Here is a 15,208-nt window from a genome sequence, read left to right as displayed (position 1 = left end):
AGGTTTAAGACATTTTATCTCACATTGTGGTGTTGTTTTTTAATTAATGTAACCTTAAAACCCTCTGTTATCCATTTAGGGAACAATAAAATGTTAGCAAATATTATTTATCAAAGTTGACGATGTTATAAGCCAGGATGTCACTAACGTGACAACAAACATTTATTTAAAGACAAAACATTTTAACAAAATTGCCATGGCTTACAGAGACACACTAGACTTAATAATAAAAATAAAAATATACTATTCGAACATCCTAACCTGGTATTAGGTTAGATTAGGTTTTAAGGTCAATCAGCGTCTTTAGCTTTACAACTTACAGCACAAAACCCCCAATGACAGGATTTTTATGAAGTGGAGCAGACCCTTGGTATGCCTGTGGGGTTAGGTACAACTAAGGTCAACATCTATCAGTGCATAATAAGCAAACATGAAATTATATTTTAACTATGGTTTGTTAATGATGTTGCTAGGTTCGCGTATTTTTTCTGAAACAAACTTTTCTTTTCAAACTTAGTTAGGATACACACGTTTGTCGCCTCAAACACCTGATCAAAGTTTTTCTTCGCTAGCGACAACTAATGTCTGAGATTTTGTAAATTCATCAGATGTTTCTTACTTGTGTATTTTCTTAAACAAACTTTTTCTTTTCAATCTTAGACAGTCTTCATACGTTTGTCTTTCGATAAGTTGTTCATAGTTTTTCTTCGCTAGTGTCAACTCATGTATGAGATTTGTAAATTTCATCATATGTTCTTACATGTGTATTTTCTGAAACAAATTTATGCTTTTCAAACTCAGGTAGTCATCATACTTTTGTCTCTACATACATTTGTTCAAAGTTTCTTGTAGCTAGTGTCAACTGATGTCTGAGATTTTGTAAATTCAACAGATGGTCTTACGTGTGTATTTCTTAAACAAACATGTTGCTGTTCAAACTTAGGCAGTGTTCATACGTTTGTCTTTTCATAAGTTGTTCATAGTTTTTATTTGTTAGCGTCAACTAATGACAGAGATTTTGTAAACTCATCAGATTCAAACAAAACTCATTCATTTCTGTAGTTTATGTAACACCTTGTCAAACTCTTAAAGGTAGTACTATCTGTTTAAAACAACAATGCAAAGTATTTTAGATTTACTTGATAAATCTTTTACATCAAAACAAACTAGGATAGCAATATGTTTGAATCTGTAACAGGTGATACCGCCAATAGCGTGATGTACATAACAAAGTCTGTAAAATAATAAAGATTGATTAGGTTTTTATTTAGTAAACCTTTTAACACAAAGTGTAGAGTCTTTTGTATGTAACAACAAAGATGCGATGAAACAACGCAAAACAAGAGAGGATGCGTTTGTTAAAACACATATAAATTAAGATGCATACATCTACAAATGGGGCAATGTCTTTAATCTATTGGTCCCGAATTTAGAGGCTATACGGCCAAACTATTTCAAACATTGCCCCATTTGTAGATGTATGCATCTTAATTTATATGTGTTTTAACAAACGCATCCTCTCTTGTTTTGCGTTGTTTCATCGCATCTTTGTTGTTACATACAAAAGACTCTACACTTTGTGTTAAAAGGTTTACTAAATAAAAACCTAATCAATCTTTATTATTTTACAGACTTTGTTATGTACATCACGCTATTGGTGGTATCACCTGTTACAGATTCAAACATATTGCTATCCTAGTTTGTTTTGATGTAAAAGATTTATCAAGTAAATCTAAAATACTTTGCATTGTTGTTTTAAACAGATAGTACTACCTTTAAGAGTTTGACAAGGTGTTACATAAACTACAGAAATGAATGAGTTTTGTTTGAATCTGATGAGTTTACAAAATCTCTGTCATTAGTTGACGCTAACAAATAAAAACTATGAACAACTTATGAAAAGACAAACGTATGAACACTGCCTAAGTTTGAACAGCAACATGTTTGTTTAAGAAATACACACGTAAGACCATCTGTTGAATTTACAAAATCTCAGACATCAGTTGACACTAGCTACAAGAAACTTTGAACAAATGTATGTAGAGACAAAAGTATGATGACTACCTGAGTTTGAAAAGCATAAATTTGTTTCAGAAAATACACATGTAAGAACATATGATGAAATTTACAAATCTCATACATGAGTTGACACTAGCGAAGAAAAACTATGAACAACTTATCGAAAGACAAACGTATGAAGACTGTCTAAGATTGAAAAGAAAAAGTTTGTTTAAGAAAATACACAAGTAAGAAACATCTGATGAATTTACAAAATCTCAGACATTAGTTGTCGCTAGCGAAGAAAAACTTTGATCAGGTGTTTGATGCGACAAACGTGTGTATCCTAACTAAGTTTGAAAAGAAAAGTTTGTTTCAGAAAAAATACGCGAACCTAGCAACATCATTAACAAACCATAGTTAAAATATAATTTCATGTTTGCTTATTATGCACTGATAGATGTTGACCTTAGTTGTACCTAACCCCACAGGCATACCAAGGGTCTGCTCCACTTCATAAAAATCCTGTCATTGGGGGTTTTGTGCTGTAAGTTGTAAAGCTAAAGACGCTGATTGACCTTAAAACCTAATCTAACCTAATACCAGGTTAGGATGTTCGAATAGTATATTTTTATTTTTATTATTAAGTCTAGTGTGTCTCTGTAAGCCATGGCAATTTTGTTAAAATGTTTTGTCTTTAAATAAATGTTTGTTGTCACGTTAGTGACATCCTGGCTTATAACATCGTCAACTTTGATAAATAATATTTGCTAACATTTTATTGTTCCCTAAATGGATAACAGAGGGTTTTAAGGTTACATTAATTAAAAAACAACACCACAATGTGAGATAAAATGTCTTAAACCTTTTAAGTTTCTTTAAATCGCAAATAATGCATAACATGATTTAATCAGTATCTGTGTAATAAAGCCTACATCTAAAAACCCTTACTTATTGTCAATGAGGACACAGACTTAATATCAAAACTTTAGTAACAAACAGAGACATCATAGACCCCCATGCAAACACACACACACACACACACACACACACACACACACTCTGGTTTCCATGTTTTGTGGGGACATTCCATAGACGTAATGCATTTTATACCATACAAACTGTATGTTCTATTTCCCTTACCTGCCCCATTCCCTAACCCCAACCATCACGAAAACCTTTCTTGTACCTTAGATTTTCAATAAACATCATCTTGTTAGATTTATAAGCTTGTTTCCTCATGGGGACATCAAAATGTCCCCACAAGGTCACAAAAACACTGGTATTCCTATCTTTGTGGGGACAATTGGTCCCCACAACGTGATAATTACCAGGTACACACACACACACACACACACACACACACACACACACACGCACACACACCTTGCAAAGACACAGGCTCATAAACACGCCCACACATAAACAGCCTGGTTGCACACACACACACACAGACACATGCGTGATTTGGTGCTGCTCGTGTGACATTAGATATAATCTTACTCATACACACCTAGTTGTTTAATTATGGACTGTGTATAAAACTTATGGATGTTAAAACAAAAAATTAAGATCGAATAGCTTTTGTCATAAAAGTCACATGGACGTTTCATTTTAAAACCCTCATGTTTAAACCAAAGGCGTTCTAAATTAGAAATGCTGACAGAATTGCATTTGTTGTATAATAAACACATAGAGGTTGGGATCCACAGCGGACACAAAACCAGGAAATGGGGTCAAAATGTCTTAAACAATAAAAAGGTTCTTAACGCCATAAGAGCGCCTCAGCGTACGTTCTCTGGCAACTGTGGTTCGCGCATTCATGTGTTTTAATCAGAGCCTTGATTAAAGAATTCACTAAATCTAAAATTAAACCCTTATTTTGTCAGAGCGGCCCGAATTACATTTTATTGTGTAATAAACACATATTCCCTGTTGGTTTTAAGATGTCATTAATTTAAAACAAACCCCATAAGATGATTTGAAAATGTCTTTAATCGTTTAAAAAAAGTTTCTTAACGGTGTATATGAACACTCATCCGCGTATGTTCTCTATTGTAAACGCTGGTACACAATCTAATGGCGTGATCAGAATATTGTGCACGAAAAGATTAAGATTTTATTTATATTAAAATAAATACCCTTTAGTCTAAAGACTATAGTATTGTTGGGACCCCGGTGATTTTGACACCGTTCATCGCTATACACATACTGAATATTTCATTAAATAATTTGTTACAACCAAATGTTTTATTTTTGTCAATGTGCTATTACATTTTTTACCACTACAGTTTTAAAAAGACCCTAGTTTACAACCCGCCACCTGCTGTGAACAGCCATCATCTCCCACACACTGTTATAAGACCAGCATCAGAAACAGAAAAATATCTGCTCAGAAAATATAGCTTATAGTTAAATAGATAATAGTACATTTAAGTTTAACCAGTTACAACTAAAATATTTTATTCTTGCGTGACTTTAAAGAAGTCTATTGACAAAACAAACGTATATATCAAGTTGTATTTATAAGATAGACGCAGTCATTTGTCCTAAAATCTAAAATAATAATTTATTTTTGTCAGAGCAGACACTATAAGACTCTTTGTATAATATACACATATTAACACATGTTTTAAGAAGCCTTTAATTAAAAATAAAACCCCAAAATGGGGTGAATACGTCTTAAAAACATTTAAAAGTTTATTAACGTCATATGTAAGTTTCTCTGTCACCATCTGTGCACGTATACACATGTCTTAGTCAGAGACTTGGTTAAAGACTCCCCTAAATCTAAAATAAAATCCTATTTTGTCATAGTGGACAGAATTACATTTATTAAGGTTATTTTAAAACGGCATATATGAACACTCACCCGGCGCTTTGTCAGGCACCGTCGGATCTTTAATACGTGTGAATCTATAGAGCAGGTCATGAAAAGATTCACGGAACTCATGAATCGTTTAAAATTTTATTTAGTTTAGACTTTCGTCTAAAGATTATAGTATTGCCGGCTCCGAAGGTTATGGCTCAGATCATTGCTTAAACTATACACGTATACGGAATATTTCATTAAATAACTTGTGATGTTACAAACAAATGTTTTAATCGTAGCATTGTTCATGATTTGTCTAAATCTAAAATAAACATTTTACTTTTTTGACACCGTAATGGGGGATTGTTTTACCAACATTGAGTTTTAGAAATCTTTAATCGCTTTACAACACGCACCCCTGTGAAAGAATGCAGGTCTTGTGCGAAAGGAGGGAGGAAGGGTGATATCTGACATCAAATGCCTAAACACAAGCTGTCACACGAGCCGTCATTAAACATAACAGCATACGCTTGACATAAAACACACACAGTCAAATGATCTAAAATCTAATATAAAAATTTATTTATGTCAGAGCAGACAATATAAGACTCATTGTATAATATACACATTTTCACACATGTTTTAAGAAGCCTTTGATTAAAAATAAACCCTAAAATGCGGTGAAAACGTCTTAAACAAGCTCTGTGGACAAATCAAACTAGGTATCCAGTATCCGAAATGTTTTAAATCCAATTTGCCACAAAATGTTTAAAATGTCCCCAGACAAATCCAAAAAGTCTCTGATTTTAATCTTTTTTAAAGATACGTCCAAAGCGTTGTGGTCTGTATCCTAACCTGTAAACAGATAAAAACAAAGTTATTAGGACAAATATCTAAATAAAACAATTTTCTTATGCAAGATAAACGTACCGTGGAGATCCGCTATATATTTTGCAATAGTACACACAACGTTCGCTTTGCCTCTGATATCCAAACCTTTAAAACAGATAACACATGTTATTAGAAAATATTAAACCAAACCAGTTTGTTTAAATCTATTGTAACAGGATTAAATAAAAACACACCGGACAACACGAGCCAGTCGGCGTCTCTTTTGTTCCAAGATTTCCGTGTTACGCTGCGGGAGGTTCTAGTCTCGGTCTGACTTTTTTGTTCAGGCCACTCTTCTCCGCGATTTACCAGGAATAGTTAATACCAGTTTAGACAATTTCGCTGCAATACCAGAGATCGAATTTTTAGTTTTTAAATAAATCATACAAAATACTGGAACGAACACAGCGAAACACATACATACCAATAGACTTGAGTATAACAGCTCTGCTCCATCCAAACTGATTCCGGGAGATCTCTTGTCGCTCCCCAATAAAAGGTTCGGTCATAAACTTTCAAAGATTACATCACACGACCCCCACACAAACACACACTGACATAATATCAGCATCAGAAAACTTTGTGTCTGAACAGAAAATAGACTAGTTCGATAGAAAATATCGGCTTTAAGTTTAACCAGTTACAACTAAAATATTTTATTCTTGCGTGACTTTAAAGAAGTCTCTTTACAAAACAAACGTATTATCAAGTTGTATTTATAAGACACACGCAGTCAATTCCCCTAAACCTAAAAAATACTTTATTTTTGTCAGAGCAGACAATATAAGACTCTTTGTATAATATACACATATTCACACATGTTTTAAGAAGCCTTTAATTAAAAATAAAACCCCAAAATGGGGTGAATACGTCTTAAAAACATTTAAAAGTTTATTAACGTCATATGTAAGTTTCTCTGTCACCATCTGTGCACGTATACACATGTCTTAGTCAGAGACTTGGTTAAAGACTCCCCTAAATCTAAAATAAAATCCTATTTTGCCATAGTGGACAGAATTACATTTATTAACATTATTTTAAAATGGCAGATATGAACACTCACCCGGCGCTTTGTCAGGCACCGCCGGATCTTTAATACACGTGAAACTATAGTGCAGGTTATGAAAAGATTCACGGAATTCCTGAACCGTTTAAAAATTTATTTAGTTTAGACTATCGTCTAAAGAATGTAGTATTGACGGCTCCGAAGGTAATGGCTCAGGTCATTGCTTAAACTATACCCGTATACAGAATATTTAATTAAATAACTTGTGATGTTACAATCAAAAGTTTTAATCAGAGACATGGTTAAAGATTCCCCTAAATCTAAAATAAATTCCTATTTTGCCATAGTGGACAGAATTACATTTATTAACTTTATTTTAAATGACAGATATGAACAATCACCCGACGCTTTGTCAGACACCGCCGGATCTTTAATACGCGTGAAACTGTAGACCAGGTCATGAAAAGATTCCCGGACTTCGTGAACCGTTTAAAATTTTATTTAGTTCAGACTTTGTGTCTGATCAGAAACTATAGCTCGATAGAAAACATCGGCTTTAAGCGTAGCCTGGTACATCTAATATATATATATATATATGATTAGTGATTGCCTTTAAATAAACTTATGCTGTTGCAAAACTTTAGATTCAACAACACACCCGCGGTGTGAAAGTCAGTATTGAGAAGCGCACGGGGCGAGCAAAGGTGGGAGGATGGTTGAGGTCTGACATCAAATGTCAATAAACAGTAAATGTCGAAACACGAGCCGTCATTAAACATGACACCATACGCTTGACATAAAACACACTCAGGAAAAACAATCACTCTAAATGACCGGCAATAAAACCATTAAATACTTTCTGTCTAAAGTTGACAACTTGTACAGATTTTGATTGATGGTCCCGCCCCCCTGTCAAAGGGTCATAAAAACGACCTGTCAGACAGCAACTGTCACCGGGTGGGGGAGGGGGTCATAAAAGTTTGACGAATGCCGGCCCGTTACAACTACTGCCGTGCAATGTTATGATGTATACTTTGAATGGATGGAAGTGTCTCCCAAATGCATACATGTAAAATTTAAACTTGTAGTTTGCCAAAGCTGCTTGTAATTTCACAGCCTTTAGAAATAATTGGGAATATGTTGCCAAGACGTCAACATTTCATCGAAAATCATCTCTGGCCGATGAAAGTAAAAGTGAAAGAGATGTGACTGCCTGTGCCTGGCCAGTAGCTTGCTTTTAAGATATTATAGGAAAGGATGGGATGGAGAGGTTAGGGTCGATGTACGTGTGTGCTGTCAGGGTACTCATCTATTCAACCACACAAACTGAAAATATGAAATGACATTCATATAATAATACACATAAATTTCAAATGAATTGAAAACGAAGTGACTAACAGGCACATTTAACTAAATATTTATATCCTTACAAAAAGATGACATAAATGCCATGCCGAAAGTTCCAAGTATCTATTAATCGCTAAATAGTTTTTTATGAGTTAATCAATGTTATTTTTGAGAGCAAACTTTAAAATATTCATAGTTAAGTGCATATTTTTTTCTGAGTTCACTTAGTTGCTAGGTTGTATTTTCATAATATATTGTGACCTAGAAACAAATTTTGTTAAGTAACATTTTGTTGCTTGTGGCTAGAAGGGATACAGCAATGACCAAAATCTTGTGAAATCTTGCTGGTTGAGTTCTGTTTTTATTCTTATCCTACCCCCAAAGCTAACCCTAAACCCAACATCTTGCGAGATTTAGGCGCATCTTGCAAAAACCCATTTTGTCCAACTATACTGTACCATTAGTTACAACTACTGTTTATGCTACTGAAAGATGTAGGTGGGTTAGTAGTTTATTATTACGATTTGGGAGAAGCATGCTTATTTATTCTGATCAGTCAACACCTGAGTTAACACATTAACTGCAGCTTACCAAAATTTTTTTGTGACATTTTTCTCGTATAAATTCAATTCATAAATTTAGTTTTTACAAACTAGAAAATAAAAATATGTCAGAGTTTAGGCCGAATCTCAAAATCTATTAAAGCAAAATATGTTTCCACCAAACTACTGTAAACAATATTGTAAAATGTAAAATTCATAAAAAATTTTTTATTGTTGTTCATAAATCTGGATGTGCTGAAAGCTTTGTTTTATGACAGCCGTCCTTAATTCTTTCTCAGTATGTTCTTAGTTTTTGCTTGTGTCTCAAGGGACTGAAATATTATTACTTAAAGTCATTTCACACATGTTTTGACAGACTTCACGCTTGCGTTGGTTCCCATGTATTTAAGTGAACTGTATCCAGTGTTAAGGCCATGAATAGACTGAGTGAGTTGATGATGAATTTGAACAAGTCTGATGTGTTGTCACTCATGTTGTTTTTATTATAGAGTTTCAAGAAAAATATTAAGGTCTCCAGCATGCCCGCCCTGTGTGCCGGGGTTGTTACGGGACTATTTGACCCCACAACAACCCCAATCACACAAGATTTAAGCCATATGACATCCAATAGTGTGTGTTTGTGTGCAGTGACCTTCACCAAGGGTAGCTTACAGTTCTTGCATCCATTTGTAGCAAATGTAATGATGTACAAATTAGTTAATAAGTTTAATATAAAATTCAGATAACATAAAGAATACTTATTTGATTATAAACTATAAAGTTTACTTTTCAATGCATTTTTTAAAATTTCCGTGCCATTGTGATTTTGTTTTTGTGCATCAATGTTTTAAGTTAGTTTGTTCATTATTGCACATTTTTAAGGTGTGTTGGTGTAGCTCTTTATCATGCTGGTGTCATGTAACTTTGAGCCCATGTGACTTGGCTCGGTATTGTACTCAGATACTCTTCTATCACTCTCAGAATGTCTATTTTTCAATACATACAAAAATAAATTTTTATTAATTGATTTCTGTTTGCATTTTTGCCTAAAATATAAACTCTGATCGGTGAGTCCCTATAAAGGGATCCCTTTATGAAGTCCCCAGAGTGCGTATGTGAAGTTTGAGCCCAAGATAGCCCACAAATAATTTATTATATCATGTTAAAATTACCACTTTGTAGGTGCAAACAAAAATGTGCCATTTTGGGGTGTGTCCTTTTAAATACGAATGAGCTGATGAAATGCAAACACTGATCGCCATAATGATTGTTTGTTGAAATTGAAACTCAATTGTGCTGTCAATTTTTTTCTCACTCTTGCACTAAATGGCAGTGCAGTGGTTGGAAAGTTGCAGATTAAGGGGTGGTATTATTATAATAGGATTCCCTTCTGACATCACAAGGGGAAACAAATTTCAATGAACTATTTTTTCACATGCTTGCAAAGAATGGTTTACCAAAACTATGTTATTTGGTTGTTCTTTTTCATGTTTTCTTAGCTGGTAGAAGCACTGGGGACCCAATTATAGCACTTAAACATGGAAAAAGTCAGATTTTCATTATATGTCCCCTTTGAATTGAATACTGCCACAGCATAATGTTTTTAAATGTATAAACTTCATCATGATAAATGCTTTAAAGCACGTGTCTTATTGAGGAAAGGTGTGTGATTATTTTTCTAAACGATCAGAATTTCACTATAGAAATGCAAACAAATCCCATAAACCTTCACTGAGGAAGCCAGTCAGTCAGGAGTTTGCATGGTCTCTCTGTTTCAGCAAGAGTTTACTCTGATTACTTTGGTTTTGTACCACCAAATTCTGGAATGGTGTTAAGAACAAAATAAACAAATCTAATACGGTGCTTTAGCATATTAGCTATATATCTTTCAGTAGCGACTCGTGACTTCTCTTTTGAGGGGTGCAAATTCGAAAAAAGTGTTTGGTGTTTCATGTGTGTAGCTTGCGTTTTCAAAATATGTGTTTGTTGCATCATGTGAACCATGTGCATCACGTGTTTTGTCAAAAAAAGTGCCTGTTGCACACTTGTCAAAACCGTTTATGATAAAAGAAACGCTCACGTTCACAAAAGACACTCCCTTAACAGCAAACTCTGATTACGCATGAGATTATGCAAAGTTCTGGCAAACGCGAGCGTCTCTTTTATCATAAACCCTTTAGACGCATCTGCAGCAGGCACTTATTTTGACAAGACACGTGCACATAGGTTCACTTGACGCGCAGAACACATATTTTGATATAACTAACCACACATATGATGGGCTACATACATGTTGTGAAGGACTTCGCATCGTGCGCCCTTGAAAAAAGAAGTCACTGGCCGCCACTGATATATTTTATATGACAGTAAAACCATATCAAGTATATTCTCTTCAATTCATATTTTATAATGCACTGCTCATGTTGGAAGCTCCCTTAGCTTATAAGAACTCTTATTCTCAGTTTCTATAGCCAACTTCATCTGAACACAGCTTTTAAAATAATTTTAAATGGATATGTTTCACACTTTTGCAAAATGTGTATTTCGTTTTTTTCCTAAAACATTTCCAATTTTTAAGCAACAGTAAAGTAATGGCCAAACCAATTCATAAAACCTCTGACTGCTTTGATATTATACTGCAAGTAAAGCACTTGCTTGAGATGGGGAAAAGCTAAATATTTTCACAATGCTAAAATTACACTGATTTAGCCTGCACGTTTCCTTTAACCTTATTTCATAAATCATTTTCCATGTTTAGTTAGCTAACTAGAGCAATCCATCTATTTCATTTCACATTGCAGCCTCTGTTTCCTTACCGTGTGCTGGCCTGTCTCATTTCAGTCACACTCTCTCTAACCGTATCTTCAGACCGCTCCAGTCTCTCGGCCTGTGTGCGCTTCTGAATGTATGACATTACAGATCATGCATGGGCACTTTTGTGAAAATAAACTCTCTTAAAACACACGTTCACACTTTAGTTTAAGCAGCAGTAGTTTATTTCATTTCTTCGCTTACAAGTCCAACAGTGTATATACATTAATCACACATTCTGTGAATTCTGTGGTACTTTATTTTTATATAATTTTCATCACTTTTTTTTAAATAGTATGTTTTGTGTAAAAAAAATGGGTTGTTTTAACTCATGGTTGGGTTAAATATGGACAAACCCAACCGTTAGATTTAAATGAACATGTGCTGGGCTGTTTTAACCATGGTTGGGCTAAGTGTGGACATTTTTTACAGTTGGGTTTGTCCATATTTTATCAAACCATGTCACCCACCTGTACAAAACTGTACCTTTTCTGAGGTGTTACCCTCAAAAGATAATTTTTGTATCTTTATGGGTATAGACGGTTTCATCGGACGCACATGATACACGTCTGGATCCGAACTGTACTTCCGGTTTCGTTTTTTTAATGGTCTGACTAGTTGCTAAACTGATCGCTTAAACAAATGCCTCGTCGAAAATAACAAATGTTTTGGTTTTCCTAGGTAATCTATGTGTTGTTTTTTTGCTTGTTATACAAATAAACTACGTTTAAAGTACTTTGTTGTTATTTATTATTAGCGGAGTTTACCGGAAGTTACGTGCGGACCGCGACAGCGGCTTGTTTATGTTGTTACTGCTGAAACCGTCTATACAACACATTAAAATTTTGAACCATTTGGGGTACAAAATTATTCCCTAAGGACATTTTGTTTAACTTAAGGAACAATTTTGTACCAGTTAAATTTTAGGGGAACAAATCCCTACCTTTAAAGTTACACAATAGATCCTTAAGGTACAATAATGTACCCTTTGACCATTACAATAGCCTACAGGTATATTATGTTTTGAATACCTGTAAGGGTACGAAACAGAACCTGCACCAGCATCAGAAAAGATACCGTTTTAAACCTTTTTTCAGACAGTGTAAGGTTAATTTCATAATACAGTATGTGCATACAATTAAATAATACATTTACTTTAAATGTTTAGTAAATTTAAAAATATTTTGGCAGGATTTTAAAAGTAAAGAGAAAAAATGTATGTATGTGTGTGTGTGTGCATGTGTGTTTTCCAGCAGTGTTGTCTCTCTGCTCCAGCTGTGACTGAGGGTGATTGAGCGTCGCTGTGATTGAGGGTGAAGTGAGCGCTGTGTGATGTTTCATCTCTCGACCCCATGCACTCCCAGTCTGAGTGGGAGGTGGAGGGGGTTAAGCTCCACCCAGCCTCTCGACCTCTGAAAGAGGCCGCTATCATATCAGCAGTCCCGCTATGTGAACCCCGGGCCATGACGGACAATCGAGTATCTGTCCGCAACCAGTGTGAAAGGCCGTCGTGGTTCTTCTCATCCAGAGATGCAAGCATCCCCATGCTCACCCTTCACACATGCCTGTGTAAACAGATACTGAGAAAAGGAGTATACTGTACTCCCTTTTTTTTTGATCTCCGATACACACATTCCATTTTCATTTTGCCAATGTGTTTGTGAAAAATGCCTTTATAGTCGTATTGCATTAAGAATAATGCTTTCCCCTTGTCGGTGACAGATGCAGATAGTGCCAACACAACAAATGCACCTTCATTTCTGATATGCTGCACTAATTTTGTTTGATTTATGAAAAGCAACCATCCAGGCAGGTTTTGAACCAAGGTTAAGATTTATTTAAATTAATACACAGTTGAATAGCATTTTTGTGGCTTTATATGTGTGTACATCGGCATGTTGTAGAGATTGGGCTGTGGACCCACTTGCTATTTTATTTGCAGAGCACTTTAACTACTGAAAATTTGTTCGGATGTGTCTACCCCCCGATCTGTTCGGTGGTCTGTCAGACCACCATCACTGCACATCTAGTGTTTTTGATGATGGTATGCATAGACTCATATAGCCTGTGGAGTTTAGGTGATGACATACTGAAGTCGCACTGTGCCGATGTCTTAATTAGGAATGCCACATGCCCCTCAGTGTGATGGGGCACAGCAGAGCCCTGCAGTCGCCCAAGAGCACAGAACTGAGGTACATCGGGCGTGGGAGGGGACGGACACATCAGTCTGCTTGGGGGCGCCATCGTTGTCTAATGTGTGACAGATATCAGACAAGATGACTGAAGTAGTTTGTTTGTGTGTGTGTGTGTGCGTGTGTGTGTAAAACCTGATGAAGTACAATTGATGGTCCATTTACATTTATGCATTTGGCAGATGCTTCTGCGGTGCATTCAATTGTAAATGTTATCAGTATGTTTATTCCCTGGGATATAAACCCACAACTTTTGCTCTGCTAATGCAATGCTCTACTCTACCAATTGATATACAGAAAAAATGTGCTGCATGTTTATTTTCATTCAGAGGTACGATAGCATAATTTGAGTATGTGACTCCACCTGTGAAAACCCGGCTAAAGCCATTTTTCAGTCATTCAAATTTTAACATAAAATGGTTCTTTATAAAGTTTGGTGAAAATATCACCTTGATATCTTTAATGCAGACTGAGTAAGGCCAATGATTTAATGAATTTCATTCTCAGGAAATCATGTTTTTGAGAATTTCTAATTTAAAAGCAAGCTTTGATTTAATGCTGTGTTACCAGTGAACCTGTCTATGTATCATATACCACACGGCAGCTTAGTTTCTCTCATTTCCAGTGATATGACCAAATTTTTAAAAATATTTTAATATTTCTAAAGTCTTAAATTAAAACTATAATGTATAAATATGATGTCCAAGTTGTGCGCTGAATACTCACTTCATGTGTCATATTCAGACTCCGAATTCATCAGGCACCAGCATCCTTTTTTTTTTGACACATGGCAGCTTTAAAATGTATTTAAAATAGGATGGTTATGTTGTCAGGAGTTGAGTTACAAAAAAGATAAGCTGTTCCAGGAATTTTGGAGATGACACAAGAAATATTTGCACTGAAATAAGAACCGGGCTAAAGTTGCAATATTTATGCCTTGCCTGGCACTCATTCCTATCAGTTTTTTTTTCATGTTATAAATAAAAGTTTAAAGTAACACGCTGACTTTTTGGGACTTTAGCTTATTCACCGTTTCCCCTAGAGTTAGATAAGTCCATACATAAGTTTTTCATCTCCGTGCGTGCTGTAACTCTGTCTGACGCACCCCCCACTAGCCTAGCTTAGCACAAAGACAGGAAGTAAATGGCTCCAGCTAGCATACTGCTCCCAATAAGTGACAAAATAACGCCAACATTTTTCTATTTATATGTTGTGATTTCTAAAGTCACATCTTGTACAAATACAAGGTGATATGAGACACAGCCATCTTTTTATCGTATACATACTTGGGAACTATATTCTCAGAAGGCCTAACTTATTATTTTGGGGTTATTTTGTCACTTATTGGGAGTATTATGCTATATGGAGCCATTTACTTCCAGTCTTTGTGCTAAGCTAGGCTAGTGGTACGTCAGACAGAGTTACGGGACGCACGAAGATGAAAAGGGTATGGACGGTATCTAACTCTGGGGGAGATACGGTGAATAAGCTAAAGTCCCAAAAAGTCGGCATGTTCCTTTAAGTTTTGTGTATTAAAGGCTTTGTTTTTAATCACAAATGACATATTTTTGTCATTTTTATGTTTATGACTACTTTGACGCTCTTAATC

At 35.2% G+C, this 15,208-nt stretch overlaps 1 long non-coding RNA gene across 1 annotated transcript; it reads right to left on the bottom strand.

Annotated features, from left to right (window-relative positions):
• Positions 1-5,403: 5,403 nt before the first annotated feature.
• Positions 5,404-7,710, bottom strand: LOC135782432 (uncharacterized). The gene is made up of 3 exons (XR_010545412.2): positions 5,896-7,710; positions 5,741-5,806; positions 5,404-5,665 (listed from the first exon to the last, which is right to left on the bottom strand). It is a non-coding gene; the product is annotated as an uncharacterized lncRNA (long non-coding RNA).
• Positions 7,711-15,208: the final 7,498 nt, after the last annotated feature.

This window comes from Paramisgurnus dabryanus, chromosome 19 (assembly GCF_030506205.2).
Source record: "Paramisgurnus dabryanus chromosome 19, PD_genome_1.1, whole genome shotgun sequence".
Classification (NCBI taxonomy): Eukaryota; Metazoa; Chordata; class Actinopteri; order Cypriniformes; family Cobitidae; genus Paramisgurnus; species Paramisgurnus dabryanus.
This window is presented reverse-complemented; position numbering and strand designations above follow the sequence as displayed.